Raw genomic sequence first — 13,891 nt, forward strand, 5'->3', positions numbered from 1 at the left:
CTAAAGGGACTTCTTTAAGTGGAAAAGAAATGGCCATAAATTAGACATAAAAAATGATAAATAAAAATAAAATGTGACAACATACACATAAAATGTGAAGGAAGGAGTGAAAATGGAAGAGAACAGAAGGGGAAAAATAAAAGATTCTTTGGTTCATTTTTTTTAAGGATGTGTTTGAGCTTAAATGACCATCAAATTAATATAGACTGCAATGTACTTATGATGCTTTATAGGAGCCTCATGGTGACCACAAACCAAATTTTATGATAGATACTCAAAAAACAAAAAGAAAGCCAAACATAACACTATAGAACCCATCAATCACAAAGAAAGAGAAGAGAAGAAAGGAACAAAGAACTACAAAAACAACCCAAAAAAAGGTAACAAAAATGGCAATAAGTACGTAACTACCTTTAAATGAAATTACCTAAATACTCCAATCAAAAGACATAGGGTGGTGGAATGGAAGAAAAAAACAAGACCCATCTATATACAGCCTACAAGAGACTCACCTCAGACCTAAAGACGCATACAGACTGAAAGTCAAGGGATGGAAAAATATTCCTCATGCAAATGGAAACAAAAAAGCTGGGTAGCAATACTTGTATCAGACAAAATGTACTTTATTTTTTAAGATTTTATTTATTTGACAGAGAGAGACACAGCGAGGGAGGGAACACAAGCAGGGGGAGTGGGAGAGGGAGAAGCAGGCTTCCCGCGGAGCGGGGAGCCTGATGCAGGGCTTGATCCCAGGACCCTGGGATCATGACCTGAGCCGAAGGCAGACGCTTAACGACTGAGCTACCCAGGCGCCCCTGACAAAATGTACTTTAAAACAAAGACTATATAACAAGAGACAAAGAAGGGCATTACATAGTGATAAAGGGATCAACCCAACGTGAGGATAGAACAGTTATAAATATTTCCACACCCATGGGGCGCCTGGGTGGCTCAGTCGTTAAGTGTCTGCCTTCGGTTCTGGTCATGATCCCAGGGTCCCTGCTCAGCGGGAAGCCTGCTTCTCCCTCTCCCACTCCCCCTGCTTGTGTTCCCTCTCACTGTGTCTCTCTCTGTCAAATAAATAAAAAAATCTTTAAAAAATAAAATAAAATAAATATTTCCACACCCAACACTGGAACACCGAACTACATAAAGCAAATATTAACTAATGGACATAGAGAAATTGATGGTAATACAATAATAGTAGTTCACTTTAACACTCTACTTAAATCAATGGATAGATCATTCAGGCAAAAAAAAAAAAAAAATCAACAATGTCTATTAATGACTCCTTGGACCAAATGAACCTAACAGACACATAGAGAATAAATATTCCATCCCAAAACAACAGAATACACGTTCTTTTCAGGTGCACATGGAACACACTCCAGAATAGATGAAGTATCAGGCCACAAAACAATCCTCAATAAATTTAAGAAGATTGAAATTGTACCATGCATTTTTTTCTGATAACAGTATTGAAACTAGAAATAAATCAAAAGAAAAACAATTGCAAGAAACAAACATATGGAGAATCAACAACATGATACTCAACAAACAATGGGTCAGTGAGGCAATCAAAGAAATACCAAAAATAAATAAATAAATGGAGACAGATTAAAATGAAAAGAGAAATTGGTCCAAAATCTTTGGGACAGAGTGTTGTAAGAAGTATATAACAATACAGGCCTACCTCAAAAAACTGGAAAAAGCTCAAATAATCTAACCCTACACCTAAAGGAACAGAAAAACAATGAACAAAGCCCCAAGTAAGTAGAAGAAAGGAAATACTAGAGATCACAACAGAAATAAATTACATTGAGACTAAAAAACAATAGAAAATATTAATGAAACCAAGAGCTGGTTCTTTGAAACAGTAAACAAATTTGACAAACCCTTAGCCAGATTCATCAGGAAAGAAAGAGAAAGGACCCAAATAAGTAAAATCAGAAACAAGAGAGAAGTAACAGCTGACACCACAGGAACACAGAATTATGAGAATATTACAAAAAAATTATACACCAGCAAATTGGACAACCTAGAATAAATAGATAAATTCCTAAAAACATATAATCTCCCAAAATTGAACCAGGAAGAAATAGAAAATCTGAGCAGACAATTACAAGTAATGAAATTGAATTGGTAATCAAAAACCTAACAAAAAATAAAAGCCCAGGACCAGATGGATTCACACGGGAGTTCTTCCAGACATTTAAAGAGTTAACACCTATTCTTTGCAAACTATTCCATAAGTGAGAATAGGAAGGAAAGCTTCCAAATTCATTATACAAGGCCAGCATTGCTCTGATACTAAAAGCACAGAAAGACAACACAAAGAAAAATTACAGGCCAATATCTCTGCTGAACATAGATGAAAAAATCTCCAACAAAATATTAGCAAATTGCATACAATATATTAAAAGGGTCATCCACCATGATCAGTTGGGATTTATTTCAGGCATGCACAGATGGTTCAATATTCACAAGTCAGTCAACATGATACAAATCAACAAAATGAAGGCTAAAAACCATATGATCATCTCAATAGATGCAGGAAAAGCATTTGACAAAATTCATCATCCATTCATGATAGACTCAACAAAGTGGGGTTAGAGGGATCATTCTTCAACATGATAAAGGCCATATATGAAAAACCCACAGCTAACATCATACTCAATGGAGAAAACCTGAGCACTTTTTCACGAATATGAGGAACAAGACAAGGATATCCACTCTTGCCACTTTTATTCAATATAGTACTGGAAGTCCTAGCTGCAGCAATTAGACAAGAAAAAGAAGTAGGCGTCCATACTAGTAAGACTTTAACTTTGCACCGTGTTGCAAACAACACTATAATAGAAAATCCTAAAGACTCCTCCAAAAAACTACTAGAAGTATAAAATTGCCCAGAAATAAACCCATGCTTATGTGGCCAAATATACCTATGATAAAGGAGGCAAAATATACAATGGTGAAAAGACAGTCTCTTCAAACTAATGTTCCTGAGACAAGGAAAAGAAGCAAAAATAAACTCTTGGGATTACACTTAAGACAAACAAAAAGCTTTTGCATGACCAGGGAAACCATCAACAAAATGACAAGACAACCTACTGAATGGGAGAAGATATTTGCAGATGATAGATCTGATAAGGGGTTAATATCTAAAATATATAAAGAACTTACACTGCACCAAAACACAAACAAACAAACAAACACAAAAACCCACAAGTAATCCTATTAAAGGGTGGGCAGAGGCTCCAAAAAGACATTTTTCCAAAGACATACAAATAGCCAACAGACACATGAAAAGATGTTCAACATCACTCATCCTCAGGGAAATGCAAATTGAAATCACATTGAATTATCACCCTACACCTGTCAGAATGCCTATGATCAAAAACACAAGAAATAAGTGTTGTCGAGGATATGGAGAAAAAGGAACCCTGTTGCACTCTTGATGGGAATGCAAAGTGGTGTGCCTACTGTGGAAAACAGTATGGAGTATTCTCAAAAAATTAAAAATACAAATACCATATGATCCAGTAATACCACTACTGGATATTTATCCAGAGAAAACAAAAACACTAATTCAAAAAGATACATGCACTGCTATGTTTATTGCAGCATTATTTACAATAGCCACAATATAGATGCAAACCAAGTGTCCATCCACAGATGAAAAAATAAAGGTGTGTGTATATATAGGTGTGTGTGTATAAAATGAATTATTACCCAGCCATTAAAAAATGGGATCTTGCCATTTGCAACAACTTTGATGGAACCAGAGGATATTATGCTGAGATAAGAAAAACAGAGAAAGACAAATACCATACAATTTTGGTCATTTGTGTAATTTAAGAAACAAAATAAATGAACAAACATTTATAGGAATTTATCCATTTCTTTTAGGTTGTCCAATTTGTTGTCATACAGATTTTCATAATGTTCTCTTAGAGTTGTTTGTATTTCTGTGGTGTTGGTTATTTGTCATCTTTTTTATTTGGGTCCTTTCTCTTATGAGAAGCCTGACTAGAGGTTTATCAATTTTATTTTTTCAAAGAACCAGCTCTTGGTTTCATTGATCTGTTCTATTGTTTGTTTAGTTTCTGTATCATTTATTTCTGCTGTAATCTTTATTTCCTTCCTTCTGCTGGCTTTAAGCTTCATTTGTTGTTCTTTTTCTAGCTCCTTTAGGTGTATGATGAGGTTATTCCAGATTTTTCTTGCTTCTTGACACAGGGCTTCTATTGCTATATACTCTCCCCTTCGGACTGCTTTTGCTGCATCCCAGTGGTTTTGGACCGTGGTGTTTTCATTTTCACTTGTTTCCATGTATTTTTTTTTATTTTTTTCTTTGATTTCCTGGATGACCATTTCATTGTTTAATAGCATGTTGTTTAACCTCCATATATTTGTGGTCTTTCCAGATTTTTTGTGGTTGATTTCTAGTTTCATAGTGTTGTGATCAGAAAAGTTACGTGGTATGATTTCAATCTTTTTGTATTTGTTGAGACCTGTTTTGTGACCTAATATGTGATCTACTCTAGTGGATGTTCCATGTGCACTTAAAAAGAATGTGTATTCTGCTGTTTTAGGATAGAATGTTCTCAATATATCTGTTAAGTCCATCTAGTCCAGTGTGTCATTCAAAGGCATTGTTTCCTTGTTGATTTTCTGTTTAGATGATCTGTCCACTGATGTAAAAGTGGGGTCTTAAAGTCCTCTACTATTATTGTATTGTCAATGAGTTCCTTTATGTTCATTATTGTTTTATATATTTACAATTGTTATATCTTCTTGTTGGACTGTCCCCTTTATTATTACATAGTGCCCTTCTTTGTCTCTTGTTCTACAATCTTTGTTTTAAAGTCTAGTTTGTCCCATATAAGCATTGCTACTCTGGCTTTCGTTCGACATCCAGTTGCATGACTCACGTTTCTCCATCCCCTCACTTTCAATCTATAGGTGTCTTTAGTTCTAAGTTGAGTCTCTTGCAGGCAGCATATACATGGGTCTCGTTTGATTGTTATCTGACACCCTATGTCTTTTGAGTGGAGCGTTCAGTCCATTTACATTCAACATAATTATTGATATATACGTATTTATTGCCATTTTATTACTTGTTGTTTCTGGACATTTTCTCTGACCCTTTTTTGTGCTTCTTTCATGTTTTGCTGATTTTCTTTAGTGATCTATTTGGATTTTTTTCTCTATTCTTTGCATGTTTTTTGGTGGTTTTTGATATATGGTTACCCTTAGGTTTGTATATAACCTTTTCTGCATATAAGTCTTTATTAAGTTGATGGCTGTTTAAGTTTGAACCCATTCTTTTCTCCTCTCCTATGTTTTAGGTATATATTTTATATGCTTTTTCTATGAGTTCCTTGACTTGATTTTTTTACAGAAATATTCATTAAAAAAAGAAATATTCATTTTTACTGCTTTTGTATTTCCTACATTTATACGGTCACATTTGGTCTCCTTTCCACTCAAAGAGTCCTCTTTAATATTTCTTGCAGGGCTAGTTTAGTGATCATGAACTCCTTTAGTTTTTGTTTGTCTTGGAAACTCCTTATACGTCCTTTTATTCTCAGTGATAGCCTTGCTGATGCATTATTCTTAGCTGCAGATTTTTCCCATTCAGCACTTTGAATATGTCATGGCATTGCTTTCTGGCTTGCAAAATTTCTGTCTGAAAAATCTCCTGCTAGCTTTATGGATTTTCCCTTGTAAGTTACTGACTTATTTTGTCTTCCTACTTTTGAGATTTTTTTCTTTATATAAAAAACAGATTTATCAGTGTTTTGTGAATTTAATTACAATATGTATTGCTGTGGGCCTGCTTTTGTTGATTTTGATGGGTGTTCTCTGTGCCTCCTGAATCTGGATGTGTTTCCTTTCCCAGGTTAAGGAAGTTTTCAGCTATTATTTCTTCAAATAAATTTTCTGCCTTCTTTTCTCTCTTCTTCTTCTTCTAGGACTCCTACAATACAAATGTTTTTACATTTGATGGAGTCACTGAGTTCCCTAAGTCTATTCTCATTTTGCATAATGTTGTTTTCCCTAATGTTGTTTTCCCTCTTTTGTTCAGCTTCATTGCTTTCCATTAGGTTGTCTTCTAGGTCATTAATTCATTCCTCTGCTTCTTCCAGCCTGCTGTTCATTGCATCAAGCCTGTTTCTAATCTCGTTTATTGCATTCTTCATCTCTGATCGATTCTTATCTCTTGTCTCTGTGGTAAGGGTCCCACTGATGTCTTCCATTCTTTTCTCAAGTTCAGTGAGTATCCTTATGATCATTGCTTTAAATTCTCCATCAGGCATGTTACTTTTATCTGTTTTGCTCAGATCTCTGGCCGTGGCCTTATCTTGTCCTTTCAATTGGGATAAATTCCTCTTTCTTTTTTTAAGTCTCTGCATCCTTCTCTGTGTTAGAAAAGCCAGTCATGTCTCCTACTTCTGAAAGTAATGGCCTTATGAAGAAGAGGTCATGTAGTGCCCAGGTCCTGATGCTTCAGGTTAATGCTTCCAGTGTGTTCTGTGTGCGCTCTGCTGTTGTGTTCTGGCTGCTCTATTCCTCAGACCAGTCGTCTGCAGATGCTTTCCTTGCCTGCTGGGGGCAGTGTTTGGTCCCTGTCCTAGATGTGTCAAGTTTTAACTAGGTATGCTCTGGTCTGCCTGTGAAATGAGGCCTGTTGCCATGCCCACCAGAACTGAGGCCCTGCAAAACTCTCTGGTCAGGAGACAGTGTGGGCAGGGGCCTGTGCTGGTCTTCCCACCAACAGTGCAACAGGGTTCCTTTTTCTCCATATCCTCGACAGCACTTGTCATTTGTTGTGTTTTTGATTGTAGCCATTCTTACAAGTGTATGGTGATACTTTATTGTGGTTTTGATTTGCATTTCCCTGATGATGAGTGTTCATCATCTTTTCATGTGTCTGTTGGCCATTTGTATGTCTTTGGAAAAATGTCTGTTTGGGTCTTGTGCCCATTACTAATCAGATTATTTGGGGTTTTGGTGTTGAGTTATGTAAGTTCTTTATATATTTTAGATATTAATCCTTTATCAGATATATCATTTGAAAATATCTTCTCCCATTCAATATGTTGCCTTCTCGTTTTGTTGGGGTTCCTTGATTATGCAAAGGCTTTTTTTTGTTTTAAGTAAACTCTACCCCAACATTGGGCTCCAACTCATGACCCCAAGATCAAGAGTTGTATGCTCTACCAGCCAGGTGCCCCAAAAGCTTTTTATAAAAGTGTAGTCCCAAGAGTTTATTTTTGCTTATTTCTATTGCCTAAGGAAACATATCTAGTAAAATGTTTCTACTGCCAATGTCAAAGAAATTACTGTCTGTTTTCTTCTAGGAGTTTTATGGTGTCAGACTCACACTTAGGTCCTTAATCCATTTACAGTTTAATTTTGGTTTTGATGTAAAATTGGTCCAGTTTCATTCTTTTGCCTGTAGCTGTCCAGTTTTCCCAACACCATTTATTGAAGAGATTGTCTTTTCCCCACTGTATATTCTCACCTCCTTGGCCATAGGTTAATTGACTATATAAGCATGGATTTATTTCTGAGCTCTCTATTCTGTTCCACTGATCTATGTGTCTGTTTTTGTACCAGTACCATACTTTTTTGATTACTACAGCTTCGTATTGTAGCTTCAAATATGGGATTGTGATATCTCCAGCTTTGTTATTCTTTCTCAATAATTCTTTCCTTCTTAGCTATGTATTACTTTTAAGCCTATCTTTTAGGGACGCCTGGGTGGCTCAGTTGGTTAAGCGTCTGCCTTCGGCTCAGGTCATGATTCCAGGCTCTTGGGATTGAGTCCCACATTGGGCTCCTTGCTCATTGGAGAGCCTGCTTCTCCCTCTGCCTGCCGCTCCCCCTGCTTGTGCCCTCTCTCTCTCACAAATAAATTCTAAAAAAAAAAAAAAAGTATCTTTTAAAACTATCACTATGTATTTCTTTTAAAGAGTTTCTTCTAAGGGTGATTACACCGGGGGGTGGACCTTGGCAGGGGTTACTTTCATTCTCCTTTGAAACACTTCAGTATTTGTAAAGATTTTTCTTAAAAATAATCAAGAAAAGAAATAAGGATTACACTTACCAGTGGAATTGAAGAGTCAACAAAAAAACCTTCATAGTCCATTGTTTAGTAAGAAAATAACAAAAAAAACCTTCATAGTAACCTGTTTAGTAACAAAATAGCTGGAAGTTACCAATGAGTCTAGGAAGCTCCTTAGACTATTGTGTTTTTTTTTCCCAAGATTTATTTATTTATTTGAGAGAGCGAGAGAGTGAAGGAAAGGGGCAGAGGAAGAGAGCATCTCAAGCCGACTCTGCAGTGAGCACAGAGCGTGATGCAGGGCTCAGTCTCACAACCCTGAGATCATAACCTGAACCAAAACCAAGAGTCGGATGTTTAATCGACTGCACCACCCAGGTGCCCCTAGACTGTTATTTTTTTTTTTTTTAAGATTATTTATTTATTTATTTGACTGAGAGAGACACAGCAAGAGAGGGAACACAAGCAGGGGGAGTGGGAGAGGGAGAAGCAGGCTTCCTGCAGAGCAGGGAGCCTGATGTGGGACTCGATCCCAGGACACTGGGACCATGACCTGAGCCGAAGGCAGACGCTTAACGACTGAGCCACCCAGGCGCCCCTAGACTGTTGTTTTTAAAGGATCTTTATTTCCATCTCTTTCTCCACCCCCTTTTTTTTTTTTTAAAGATTTTATTTAGTCATTTGACAGAGACACAGCGAGAGAGGGAACACAAGCGGGGGGAGTGGGAGAGGGAGAAGCAGGCTTCCCGCTGAGCAGGGAGCCCGACGTGGGGCTCGATCCCAGGACCCTGGGATCACGACCTGAGCCGAAGGCAGACGCTTAACGACTGAGCCACCCAGGCGCCCCTCCACCCCCTTTTAGGGAACAAAACGCATGAAGGACACATACCCCAAATCAACACTCTCTTCATCTCTGAATGGTGGCACGAGTGGTTGTCTTCCTTTCCTCTCTACACTACACTGCCTCTGTTTATGCACACCTTACTTTGTAAAAACATATTCTTTTGTTCGAAATGAAATATTTAAATAAATGCACCAGTCAGGTACCTGGGAGTCACTGTGACCCAACAACACATCCCCACCCACCTAGGCATTAGGGATGCCACTTGCAGCAGCCCTGGGAAGGCCATGAAGAAGCACTGGTCCCATAGCAGGTCCTTAGCAAAGTGTACAAGGTGATGTGGTTCAAAAAGTGCCTGTTTTGTTTTTTGGTTTATTAAAGATTTTATTTTTTTATTTTATTTGAAAGAGAGCGTGTGTCTGCATGTGCACGCATGCATGGGCAGGGGAGAGGGGCAGAGGCAGAGGGAGCCTGATGCAGGACTTGATCCCAAGATCCCGAGATCATGACCTGAGCTGAAGGCAGATGCTTAACCGACTGAGCCACCCAGGCGCCCCAAGAAGGGCCTGTTCTTGGAAACCTGGTCCTCTCGTCTGGGGATGGAGCAACTAAGAGTATCATAACATCAGGCTTATGAATGAGACAAACTTATATTATTTTTTGACAATACTTGTTTAAACTTCCTTCTATTGTAAATAGTTTTGTAAATTGTCAATATTAAATTTCCCACTTTATGAGACATTATTTGCCCACTATCAGGAAGGAAAAATAATTTTCTTTTTACTATTGTACATTCTTGCTGGGGCCACTATAACAAAAGACAGATGAACAAGAGTAAACACACAAAAGTTTATTGACCTGTGTATCCTCCCTGTGACACATGGGAGTCCCCAGAGGTGAGCAACACAAAGGCTTGGTTACAACTTGAGTTTACACAGTATTTTTGCAGAGGAACAATAAACTTTTAGAATAATTACATGACAAAAGCAAAGGACCTTGAATCTCCAGAGCAATAAATTGTGAGAAGGCAAATATATGGGAAACTAATAGTAGATGAGGGCTAGTTGGTAAAATCCATTACGTAGATTTCTCTAGTGCCCTCTCCAGGCTAAAGAACTAATGTTTTCTCCATGGAATAACTTTTCTCCTTCCTGGTAGAGATAGAAGACATCTTTTAAAATTTATGCCCTACTTTTAGGCAAATGGGGAGAGGGCTGGGAGCTTTGCTTGTATAGGCTTCTGCTTAATTGCCCACAACTCAATAGTCTTTATGCCAAAGTGGCACATTTTGAGGTCACATATTCTGCCACCTTCACTAAAAATTCATGCTGTATATATTTGGTTATGTATGAGAAATTTCATGTTCATTTCAAGCCCTGAGCAAATCTGAAGAAAATGTAGATTACATCATTACATTTATACAAATAAACAAAGGACAAAAGTCTACTATATACACATGTATTTGTTTCCTGCATGTATATCCAGATACCTATGTCCTGTTGGTCATTTAAACATGGTTCAAAAAAAAAAAGGTTAAATGACCAAACTGTGCATTATGTTTACTATTGGACAATGGAATTTCGAGGAACTCTTTCAATCATCTCTGTACTGAGACTATTTTTTGGTAGACAAATGGGGAATGTCAATTATGATTTTTAAATGTAGCATTGTTTTAAAAAAATCTGTGGTGGCCCAGTAGCATATAACACAGAAATGAATTTTTGATCAAAAATAATTATAGCTTCTTTCCCATGTGTGGCAACAATACATGAAAACTTTGGAATTCTCTGGGTCTTTCTGCAAGTGACAACAATAATAGTGGTTTATGTTTTCATCTTTTTACAGATAATAGAAGACATCATCCTAAAATTCATAAAGGAATTTCAAGAGACCACCAAAAACTCAAAACAATCTTGAAAAAGAACAAAGGTGGAGGACTTACACACCCTGATTTCAAAATTTGCTAGAAAATTGTTACACACTAATCAAGACAGTGTGGAACCGCCATGAGGACAGATACATAAACGAATGGAGAACACTAGAGAGCCAGAAACACATCATCATGTGTATGATCAAATGATTTTCAACAACGATGCCAATACCTTCCAATGGTAAAACACAGTCTCTTCAACAAATACTGTTTGGCCAACTGGATTTCCACATATAAAAGAAAGAAGTTGGGACACTTATGCTACATTGTATACAAAAATAAACGCAAATTATGTTAAAGCCCTAAATGTAAAATACAAAACTATAAAACAGCTAGAAGAAAACATGGTTAACATTTTGTTGACCTTGGATTTGGCAGTGATTTCTTGGATATGACATGAAAACGACGGGCAAAAAAGCAAAAATAGACAAATGAGACTACAAACTAAAAACTGTTCTGAGTCAAAGGACACAATCAAGAGTGAAAGGACAACGTACAGAATGGCAGAAAATACTTGCAAAACAAATGCTTGATAAGGTATTAAATATATAGAGAACTCCTACATCAAAACAATGGAAAACAACGTGATGAACTAATGTGTAAAATTTTCAAAGGACATTTCTCTCAAGATGACATACAAATGGCCAACCAGAATATAAAAAGATGCTTAACATCACTACACTTCAGAGAAGAATAAATTAAAACCAAAATGAGATACTTACTACCTTACACACATTAACATAGCTGTTCTTAAAAATAAACAAAAAACAAATCTTGGTGATTCCACATATATGTGGCAAAGTAAAGTGCTTCACTCAAAGAAAAACAAAGCAAAATGGCAAATGCCCATGGCTGGGGGGAGAGAAAACAGGGACGCGTTGTATGAAGGATAAAGACATCACTTCTGCAACATGGACAGGTTCTTAATATCTACATGGTAACATTAAGAATATATTGAAAACTAATGCTCAGTACAGTCAAAACTGGATATATACTAAATTTTATGATTATCTTTAAGAACAACAAAACTCTTAATGTAGACTACAATATTATCAAAAATGGTGGAAATAATAAAAATCATTTTGCAAGGTGAACTAAAAAGACTTTTTTTTTTTAAGATTTATTTATTTATTTGAGAAAGCGAGAAGGAGAGAGAGTACATGAGAGGGGGGAGGGTCAGAGGGAGAAGCAGGCTCCCCGCCAAGCAGGGAGCCCGATGCGGGACTCGATCCCGGGACTCCAGGATCATGACCTGAGCTGAAGGCAGTCGCTTAACCAACTGAGCCACCCAGGCGCCCCTAAAAAGACTTCTGAAAAGAAATTCCAGAGAGGAAAGATACTCAAAAATGAAACTTATTTCTAGATGACACAGATTAAGTTACTATGGGTACAAGAATAATCCTTTTATGTCTTAATTCACTGATGAGAAGTTTGATTTTTTTCTCCTAAACTTTAAAATACAAATATTTTCTGTAGTGAAGCTTTGATGGCATGTTTACACAGTCAAGATACGAGTCTCATGAATTTTCAGGATGCAAAATCAGCCATACTTAGAAGATAAGAGAAACTGTTTTAGGATGCCCAAGCAGCCCCGACTTAGGGCAAGAAGCAAGAACAGAGGATGAAGACTCAGTCTGGGGACCATCAAGGTAGCGAAGACAGGTGAGCTATGAAACTATGACAAGTACGAGTCTGTATTATTGAAGAATGGCTGGGACCCTGGGGAAGACGGACTGGACATGACTCACCAGAATCTAGACTGTCCCCTGAACTGAGCTGAACTGCTTTGGTTTATATACACACACACAAGAATGTGCTGGCTGAAGTGAACCCCCAGACTTGAATTCCAGGAAACTTTCACCACGTTTGTGAACTCATGGTTCAGCTCTTAACAAAAACTAAGTGTCCAAACAGCTAATGGCCTCAAGAATCCAGCGTGAGAACACATCCAATTTGAATGTATGAAAATTGTCATATCTTTCTCCATCCCAGTGATGTGTGAGACTTGGTGCCCATAAATGACCGCATTGTTTTTGTGATGGGTGCAAATACCCAAGTCAATGTGCACTATTCGCAGAAGATAGTGTACATCACCAAAAAATAACCGATCTGCTGCCATCAAGTGTGCAAAACTGACCAGAACGTTTCAAGTATGTGTAGTAATTTAACAAAAGACCCTTCTTCGAAAACACACACTATTGACATAGCATAATTTGAACCACTTAGTAAGTCACTGTTCGGGAATGCCGTTCTTACAATACGACTATGCAGTTTTGGGAAAGCAAGGACATACATATCCCATTTGATTACCCTATAAATGAAGTTGGAACAAAAATTTTTTCAACTTGAAACTCAATGGGATAATAAACCCATTTTCTTTGGGAAAATGAATATATTCATTCTATATCTACAGCATCTTCAATGAACCTGCAACCTAAAAATGAAAATCAATACTGCCTCAGATACTAATACCCTAATTGATATTAAAAAAAAAAAAAAAACACCTAATCATAGGTTGTAATAGATAAAACTGCTACAAACCTACATAGGATAAAAGGTATTAAAGTGGACGAAAACACAGAAATAAGATCTTAAAACTATTACCATATACACCTAGCTACTTCTTCCCGAAAAACAAAAAAAACAAAAAAAAACTTGCAAGCTTCCAGATGCCTACATTTCACATTCTCCAGGCTAAACATAAAATATTTAACCACTGCAGAAAAACAGATCCTTTACCAAGCTACCTTCACCGTCTTTCCCCAGAACAACACACCTGGGACTCTATTTCTCCCAGTATCAATCTCTCAAGGTACCCAGGTTACACACCAGAACTCTGCACATCGGAGCACTTAGAGCATAGGAGGAAGGGCCCGACTCCGACCCGACTGCGACTCCCACGGCACTCCACCCAGGGAAGCCAAAGCGCGGGGCTCACGAGATCCCTAACGAGTTCCGCTTGATGGCAGTATTGCTCCACGGACACCAACTGGCCCTAGCCCAGGGCCTCTCCCTCCGCCCCTCGCCGAAGAAAAAAGGCCAAGCC

General features: G+C 37.6%; 1 long non-coding RNA gene and 1 pseudogene across 2 annotated transcripts in view; both read left to right on the forward strand.

The window, feature by feature from the left end:
• Positions 1 to 11,143, forward strand: part of LOC116624695 — a 37,354-nt gene extending 26,211 nt beyond the window's left edge. The window contains exon 4 of the long non-coding RNA XR_004297935.1: positions 10,761 to 11,143. This is a non-coding gene — a long non-coding RNA (uncharacterized LOC116624695). The remainder of the gene's footprint in view (positions 1 to 10,760) is intronic.
• A 613-nt stretch (positions 11,144 to 11,756) lies between these two features.
• Positions 11,757 to 13,346, forward strand: LOC116624627 (annotated as a pseudogene). The gene is made up of 2 exons (XR_004297929.1): positions 11,757 to 11,782; positions 12,479 to 13,346. The product of XR_004297929.1 is annotated as a ribosomal RNA small subunit methyltransferase NEP1-like (transcript).
• The last annotated feature ends 545 nt before the right edge of the window (positions 13,347 to 13,891 follow it).

Source organism: Phoca vitulina, unplaced genomic scaffold (assembly GCF_004348235.1).
Source record: "Phoca vitulina isolate PV1807 unplaced genomic scaffold, GSC_HSeal_1.0 scaffold69, whole genome shotgun sequence".
Classification (NCBI taxonomy): Eukaryota; Metazoa; Chordata; class Mammalia; order Carnivora; family Phocidae; genus Phoca; species Phoca vitulina.